Source organism: Tenrec ecaudatus, chromosome 11 (genome assembly GCF_050624435.1).
Source record: "Tenrec ecaudatus isolate mTenEca1 chromosome 11, mTenEca1.hap1, whole genome shotgun sequence".
In the NCBI taxonomy this organism is placed as follows: domain Eukaryota; kingdom Metazoa; phylum Chordata; class Mammalia; order Afrosoricida; family Tenrecidae; genus Tenrec; species Tenrec ecaudatus.
The window spans coordinates 63,781,217-63,789,575 of NC_134540.1; the positions used below are offsets into that span (position 1 = coordinate 63,781,217).

The window sequence follows — 8,359 nt, forward strand, 5'->3', positions numbered from 1 at the left end:
AACCAGGACTGGCTGGGGACGTGGCACCTTAGGAAAACACTGAATCCTCAGCAGCAGCTAGCACTGCGCTGTAGGCCTTGTCCTCCTGGATCAGGGCCCAAACCTTCAACCCGCACGGTTTGAGGGCCCAGTTTCCAAGGCTGGCATGACGCAGTGTAGCACCCTCTAGCGGGCCATTGGAGTTTTAGGAATCTCTTGGGGGTTGACAGCTAATATCACAATCCATCACGTCGAGCACATTTGTACACGTTGGCATCATTTTCAAAACATTTTTCTGCTTGAGCCCTGACGTTATCAATTACGTTTCTCATATCTTACAACCACTCTCCCTTCACCTACTGTTCTATTGTCCATCCCCCATGAGAGGGGTCATGTCAATCATTGTGATCACTTCCCCCTTCTGGCATCATTTCTCATCATTGGTCCTGAGGGATTTCTCTGTTCTGGATCTTGTTGCCAGCTCCTATTTGTAGCAGTGCACATGCTCTGGTGTAACAGGATATGTAAGGTGGAATTGGGGTCACATGGTGGAAAGCAGCAAGCAGTAAAGAAATGTAGGAAAGGTTTGTTTCTGACAAAATAAGTAATAAATTATCAAGGATTTGTGAGGGAGGGGGGAGCGGGAAAATGACCTGATGCTAGGTGCTTAAGTGGAGATAAAATGTTTTCAAAATCATGAGGGCAATAAATGTGCAAATGTGCTTTACACAATGGATGGATGTATGGATTGTGATAGTTGTATATGCTCCTAATAAAATGATTTATAAGAAAGGTATGTTTATTAGGTGCTATGCTGCACCCTTGTGACCCTTCTGCGAGGGGGCGTCTAGTCTGTGGATGGGCTTCAGGTCTGCATCCCGCCCCCCCCCCCCACTCACGCAGGTGTGTTCTGGGTGGCCATGAGGTTTTGTTGTGCATAAGCACCACTGCTTTATCTTGGGAAACAACCTATTAAAAGGAACAACCACAGCAATGGGAACAACCAAGGGCAAACAAACTCAGTGTGAAGACAAGATCTTCAGCCTTAGGACGTTTCAATTAGCATAGAGTTGGGTCCAAGAAGGGGTCTCACCTGAGCCAGATAAGAGTCAAAGAATTATCCTAGGTGAAAAGTACACTAGACTTCCAGTTTTACAAAACACATTAAGGTAGAGCCTAGCATTTTATTAAGCTCTTCATCAAACTGTTGCAATTGAGAACCAGATGTATGTAATAAACCTCCAAAAGTAGATCCCGAGGAACTTTCTGCTTAGGGCAAGCTGTCATGGAGCGAGCGTGTAAGCAAGCTGGCTTCTCTGTAGCACACCAGCCAACTTGGCCTCTCATGGCCAGCTGCCCCAGCTCTGCCCTCTTATGAACACCAGCAGACCCCTGTAGGTCTGACCCAAGGCTTTTCTGTAGGACACTTCCCCTCGGCCTACCTGGGAATGCTGGAAACATGTTGTTAAAGGAATTATGGTGTTGAGGAAAAAAAGAAATATCTTTTAGCACATTACAGATGGACCCCAAATTTACTAGTGTTTTGCGCGGCATCTGCTATGGACGGATCACAATATAACTCGTGATTTCTACACCCCGTCTTCAGATGCCATCTGCTTGGATATATTTTAACTACTTCGTCTATTTAGGTGTTTACATCAGTAGTGAATTTATCAAACTTGGTTGTCTTCATGTTCTTTTTGTTTAGCATTTTAGTTAAATCAAATGGTTACTCTTTCTTTGAATATTTTTTCAAGGAGTTGTGCACTTACGATCCAAGCTCAGTGAAATGTAAAACATCACCCAAATCGCTCAAGTCGTCTCCCGTTACACAAAAGGACATGAAGAAATTCTCAGCCAGAATTCTTCGAATTTTTCAAAGTAACATGGATGATGTTGATTATTTTTACAAGATCATTCATAAAAGTAATAATGTTCTGCATATATTGCAAATTATTTCATAATATGAGACAATGTTATATATTCAAAAACTGAAAGTTATAAAAAATTGATGAGATGTAAAAACCCATTTATGGTTTAATGCAAAAAAAAACCCCAACAACAACCAAAAACCCTAACAGCTGAAAAAATACCCGGCCACTTGGGTAAGTTAGTAAAAAAATATCCAGTCTTTAATGTGTTAAGACGCTACCATCTGAGGCGAGGGCTTCTCTGTACTGACGCCACACCCCAGAGTGCAATAAATAAGCAATGAGGAGGTGTAGGAAGGGATTTCCTCCTCCCTGCCAATCAACCTTCTACCATCCTGATTGTTACATTGACAAGGATCACCTGTGCCCACTGAATGCATGATCATGGTGAACACACACCAGGGACAGAGAGCAAGTCAGCTTACAGCCAGGCCCCAGCACAGCTACAATCCACATCACTGGTCACAGAGGGCCAGCGACTGAGGAGGAGCCGAAGGAGCACAGGACAAACGTCGGAAGGGGGTCTTTCCCTCAGAGCCGAGGGCTTCTCTGTAGTGCACGCCAACAAGTCTGGGGGGAAAGGCTAACACTTTTTAGTATGTAAGCTTTTGGGGCACTTCCCAGAGGAAGCCTTCCCTGCCAAAGTGGCCATAGGCTGCAGTCCTCTGATAAATTGGCTTCTTCAGATCCAGATCCCTGAAATACACAAGTCGGTAACTTAGTTTGCAGCATTCATTTAAAAGAAAGCAAAACATTCAGCAAGACCCACGTTCAAGAGCTCTGGCAAGTGGGGTCAGTTCTCTGGGTTTGGCTGGGAAATAAGTCTGTGGCAAAAGTGTGTGACTTCCCTGGTGTCCATCTCCGTGTGCAGTCCTTTGTCGGTTACTGTAGTGGTTTTTCCACCACTTGCTCAACAAATACCAAACTTGTCAGTCCCCTGAGATTTCCAAATGCCAAAAGCTCATCGAGACCATGGAACACTTGTTTTCTTTAATAGCCTAGACCATAGCCAAATACCACACTTAAGGGTTCCTGTTTAGTCTAATGCATGGAGCACGATTTTAGGTTTTCAATATTAGCTGAGGCTTCAACAAAGGCAATTAAAACATATCCTTATGCTCCTAGAGTTAGTATGCACCACACCCACACCCTGAGTGTTTTCACTAGCAAAGGACTTTACCACCTTTACCTGACAATGACTCCAGGGCGGAGGTCAAAGTTCTTCTTTTACAATATCTAACAGCTCTCTCTCACTCTTCTGAGAGGTGCCATAATGGAAAATGGAAATCGACACTGGCTGAGAAACCCCAATAGCATAAGAGACCTAGAAGAATTCAGATGTCACAGACCCACACACACTGCTGCAATAAGACGTATTATCCCCCTCCGCTGCTACCCTTACATGACATTAACCGCCTGATGACAGAGAACACATACCTGCACGAGAACTCTTCTGCACAGACCTCCTTTCACGAGGGATTTTGCCACCCAACGGGCAGCATAAGCAGCCGAGCGGTCCACCTTGGTATAACCCTTTCCTGAAAAGGTTCCTCCTCCGTGAGCTCCCCAGCCTCCATAAGTGTCCACAATGATCTTCCGGCCAGTCACACCAGCATCACCCTGAAAATGCAGGATTGAGTCACTGTCGGTGTTTAGGTATTGCCATCAGATGGTTCTAGATGAAGTTGCTAAGTGCTCATTGTATGTCACTGAGCAAGTTGGCCTCAAGAATCACAATGTGGACTTCAGAAGGCTGAGGACCTAAGTAAAGTGGTGATCGCTAACACTGCAAGTCACTCTCACATTCTGAGGCCTTACCTGAGGCCCCCCAATAACAAATCTGCCGCTCGGCTGTAGGTGGTAGATCGTGTCCTCATCAAGATACTTTGCAGGAACGACGGCTTGAATGACTTTCTCCTTCAGGGCCTCCCTCATCTCTTCCTGACCAACGTCTTCATCATGCTGAACTGAGATCACAATTGTGTGCACTCTGATGGGCAGCACAGCATCTCCATCCTGCATGTACTGCACAGTCACCTGGAAGCACACATACATCACGTGAGCTGTACACCAAACGAAAGCTTTGTGCTCAGGTCCTTGCCCTAAGTACAGCCTAAGGAGAGTATGTTAGAACACCATGCCCACTCGCCCCAGCATGTAATCAACCATAATTCAATGAAACAACCTGATCTCTGTCCGTCTAAGACCACACTTCAATTAAGGAGCTGACAGAGGAAGGAAGTACCTGTCAGACCAGGGGTAAGGTCCAAGGATGCCTTTGCTACCAGCAGTTGGTTCTCAATATGAATACAATTACCTCAGGGTTTGTTAGAATATGCATTTTATTTACAGCCTGCATTTCTAACCAGCTTGCAAGTGATGATGATCTTGCTGGATTGTGAATCGCATATTTTATCTTGAGGATTTAGTTGTTGTTGTGAGGGGCCTCAGGTCAGTTTGCACCCCGAGCAAACTTCTGCACAACAGACGGAAGAACTGGTCCAGTTCCATCCTCACAAGTGTTCCTAAGCCCGATCCACTCTCACTGACACTGCGTCAATCCATCTTGCCGGGGGCCTTCTGCTTTTTCTCTGCCCTTCCACTTGCTAAACATGCTGTCCTTCGCCAGGAACTGGTCTTTCCGCTCAACATGTCCCAAGTATATAAGATGAAGTATCCCCCCACCCTTGCCTCTAAGAAGCATTCGGACTGTCCTTCCAAGAGAGATCAGTTTACCCTTTGGCAGTCTATGGTCCTTTCAATATTCTCCAGGCTTCAATTCAAGAACATCCATTCTTTTTCAGTCCTTCTCATTCAACGTACAACATTCTCAAGCATAGGAGGCATTGAAAATAGCATGGCTTAGGTGAGGCGCACTGTAGTCCTCAAAGTAACATCCTTGCTTTCCGACACTTCAAATGGGTCTTGTGCAGCACAGTACCAAATGCCACTCATCTTTTGATCTCCTGCCTTCTGCTTCCCTGGACACTGATCGTGGATCTCAGCAAGACAAAATCCTTGACAACTTCCATCTTTCCTCCATTTATCATGATGTTACCTATTGGTCCAGTTGTGAGGATTTCGGTCCTCTTGACCTTGAGTTGTAATCCACACTGACGGTGGCAACCCATGATCTTCATCCGCAAGTGACTTTGGTCCTCCTCACTTTCGACCAGCAAGTCGGTGTCATTTGCACATCGCAGGTGCTTAATAAGCCTTCCTCCAGTCCTGATGCCACATCCTTCTTCACATACTCCAGCGTCTCTGGGGACTTGCTCAGCACACAGATTAAGTAAATATGGTCAGAGGATACAATCCTGACCCACACCTTTCTTGATTTGTTGATCATGCAGTGTTCGCTTGTTCTCCTTGTACATCTGCCTCTTGATCCAGGTACAGGTTCCCCATGAGCCCAATGAAGTATTCTGGGATTCACGTTCTTCTCAAAAGCTATCGAAATGTGATGATCCACACAGTCGAATGCCTTAGCAGAGTCAATAGAACAACACAAGTGAGCATCTTTCTAGTTGAGGCAGTTAGTTTATTGTGCCAACCTGGCCTATAAACACATGTGGGGTTAATTGAAGGGCAGAGGGATAAAGGCTGGATGAGTCTGGCCTTTCCAGTTCTCGGGTCACTTGCTTTCTGATGGTTGTACCAGGGTGCAGCTGCCTTAGCAGTTCCCTGATTCAGTTTGCAAGGCTGACTTCCTGCAAGACATTCCCAAGGAGAAGCACCATAGACCTTCCCCGATGCATCCCTGGATGCCGGCGCAGCCATGTGGAGAACCCTGCCAGTGCTGAGATGCTTACACATTCACTCACTCGACTTTCCACTTGCAGTTGGCATCATTGCATCTGTTTTGTGAGATGGAGGGAGAATTTGTGGATTGGTGTTTGCGATAGTTTATTGTGCCAGCCTGGCCGATAAACACAAGTAGGATTAATTGAAGGGCAGAGGGATAAATGGCTTCGTGAGCCTTGCCTTGCTTGTTCTGTGCCTCAATTTAAAGGGATACACTACCTGTGGGATGCCTAGCCTGTGGACTGTGTCGCTGTAAATTGAGGTCCCTTTAATCCCACAGGATTGGAATGTTCGTCTCTGGAGCTGGGGACCAACAATTGGTGACAGTTGCTGACTTGCCTTGCTGTTTGCTGCCTGGGGATATATAACCCAGCTCTCTCTACAGAAGGGGACTGGCAACTGACGGCTCTCAAGCCTTAAAGGACTGCTAGTGTCTCACTGCTTTACCATTTAACTGTTAATCTCTTGTATTGTCTATCTGTATATAATTTAATGGTTCATTTCTTGTATTATATATATCTATCTTTATAAATATATTTATACATAATTACTAGCAATCTAGTTTGTCTCTCTAGAGAACCCTGTCCAACACGGTGTTGGACATATGGGTTAATGGGTTAGTGTTGGACTTGTGGGATTGGGTAGCACTGCGTTGGGATGTTTTCTTGATGCACACTTAACCTTTATATAAAACTCTCCCTTATGCATGAGTTTTTGTGGATTTGTTTCTCTAAAGTACCCGGACTAGCACACTGCTATTCTCTGCTTTCAGCCAAGATCCATCTGACATGAGCATTGATGTCTCCCGTTTCTCATCCTCTTCTGAATCCGGCCTGAATCTCTGGCTGTTCCCTGTCACTGAACGAGTATTATCGCAACTGTCGATGGACGATCTTCAGCAAAAGTTCACTTGCATGTGGGATTAATGATGTGGTTCTCTAGCTTGGGCGTTATTTTGGGTTGCCTTTCTGTGGAATGTGCACAAAACTGGTTCTCTTCCAGTCACTTTCCCAAGGAGCTGTTTTAGAAATTTCCTCACAGAGATCAATGAGTGCTTCCTGTGCTTCAGAGGCTTGTGGAAATATTTCTATTGGTATTTCATCAGTTGCTGGAGACTTCCTTTTGGCACATGCTTTCAGTGCAGCTTCAACTTCTTCCTTCAGCTTCATTGGTTCATGTTCATACGTTACTTCCTGAAATGGTCAAAGGTCATCAACTCATTCATTTTAGTACAGTGATACAGTGTATTTTTCCCAGCTTCTTTTTTTACTCACAGAAACGATCACAATAGTAACTCAAGGCTTAATTATTTTTCTTGAGTTCTTTGAGGTGAAGGTAGATATAAATAAATAAAGGTATTCTGACGAGGCTTTTCACATTTCACTGTAATATATGTTTTTGTCTTCTCCGATTACCATTTCAAATTTTTTGTCCTTTTTAGTCATTTTATTGGGCACTTGTACAGATCTTATTGTGGTCCATGCATACATCTATTGTATCAACCACATTTGTACATATGTTACCATCATCATTTTCAAAACATTTTCTTTCTCCTTGAGCCCAATGGTATCAGCTCATTTTCTCCCTCCCCAACCCTGCCTCCCTCCTTTGAAATTTTCTATTCAGCTCTTTGAGTGTATCACTTCTTTCTTCCCTTTGCTTTAGCCAGGTGCCCTGCAACGAAGATCTAGTTTCAGACTCTCCTCTGATGTCCACTTTGATCTTTTCTTTCTTTCTTGTCTTTTTAATAACCTACTGCTTTCTACATGAAAGTCGGTCTTCATGTCCTTCCATAGCCCATCAGGTCTTCTGTACTTAGTGTTCCATGCACAAATATGCTCTCTATGTGTTCTTGAAATTTAGGTGGGTTAGACTCTTAGTCGTATTTGGCTCATGTGCATTTGTTTTCATTTTCCTCCGCATTATCTTGAACTGATATGTGAGCAATTGGTGGTCTGTTCCACAGACAGCTGCTCATCTGGTCTTTTTTTTTTTTTAACAATTAGCAAAGTTTTATTTGCTCATTTTTTGCATTTAAAGTATTTTTCAATAACATCCTTGGCTTGAGATTCTTTGCCACAATCCTTAACAACCACACAACTGCAACCAACCACTTTCCGGGGTTTTCCTTCTCTATCAGTTTTGCAGAGGCCCACCCACTCTCCTAGTTTCTTGCTGTCATCAACCTTAACGAGGTTGGTCTGGTGTTCAGCACACAGGGCCTCCACCAGCTTGACATGCATCGGCTCATCACAGTTGGATGCAAGCACACAAAGATGAGCTTGGTGCTTGTCTCAGGCTTTGGCAGCTGCGCGGACTCCACGTGCTAGGCCGTCGTGCAGGAGGGCGGTCTTCAGCACCTCTTGTAGCGCAGTGTTGACGTCCATTACACCTCCCGCAGCAGTGCCTTCCTCGGCCATGACGGTTGTTATGGGTGGGACCGAATCTTGAACACCAGCTCGGCGGGGACAGGGCTGCTCATCTGGTCTCAGCGGCTTCTCTGGAGCTCCTCCAGCATCCCCCCCACAGATGTCGATTTGAGTTTATTGACTCCATGTGGGGAATTGCATGTGCATAGTCGCCTTTGCATCATTGATGAAAGTATTTGCTCTGAACCAGTTGCTGATTTGCAAGCTTCTGCAATG

General features: G+C 44.9%; 1 protein-coding gene and 1 pseudogene across 1 annotated transcript in view; both read right to left on the reverse strand.

Moving 5' to 3' along the window:
* LOC142461297 (vitamin K-dependent gamma-carboxylase-like) overlaps positions 1-8,359 on the reverse strand; it is a 64,570-nt gene that overhangs the window by 32,241 nt on the left and 23,970 nt on the right. The window lies entirely within an intron of this gene.
* LOC142460736 (small ribosomal subunit protein eS12-like) lies at positions 7,736-8,134 on the reverse strand (annotated as a pseudogene).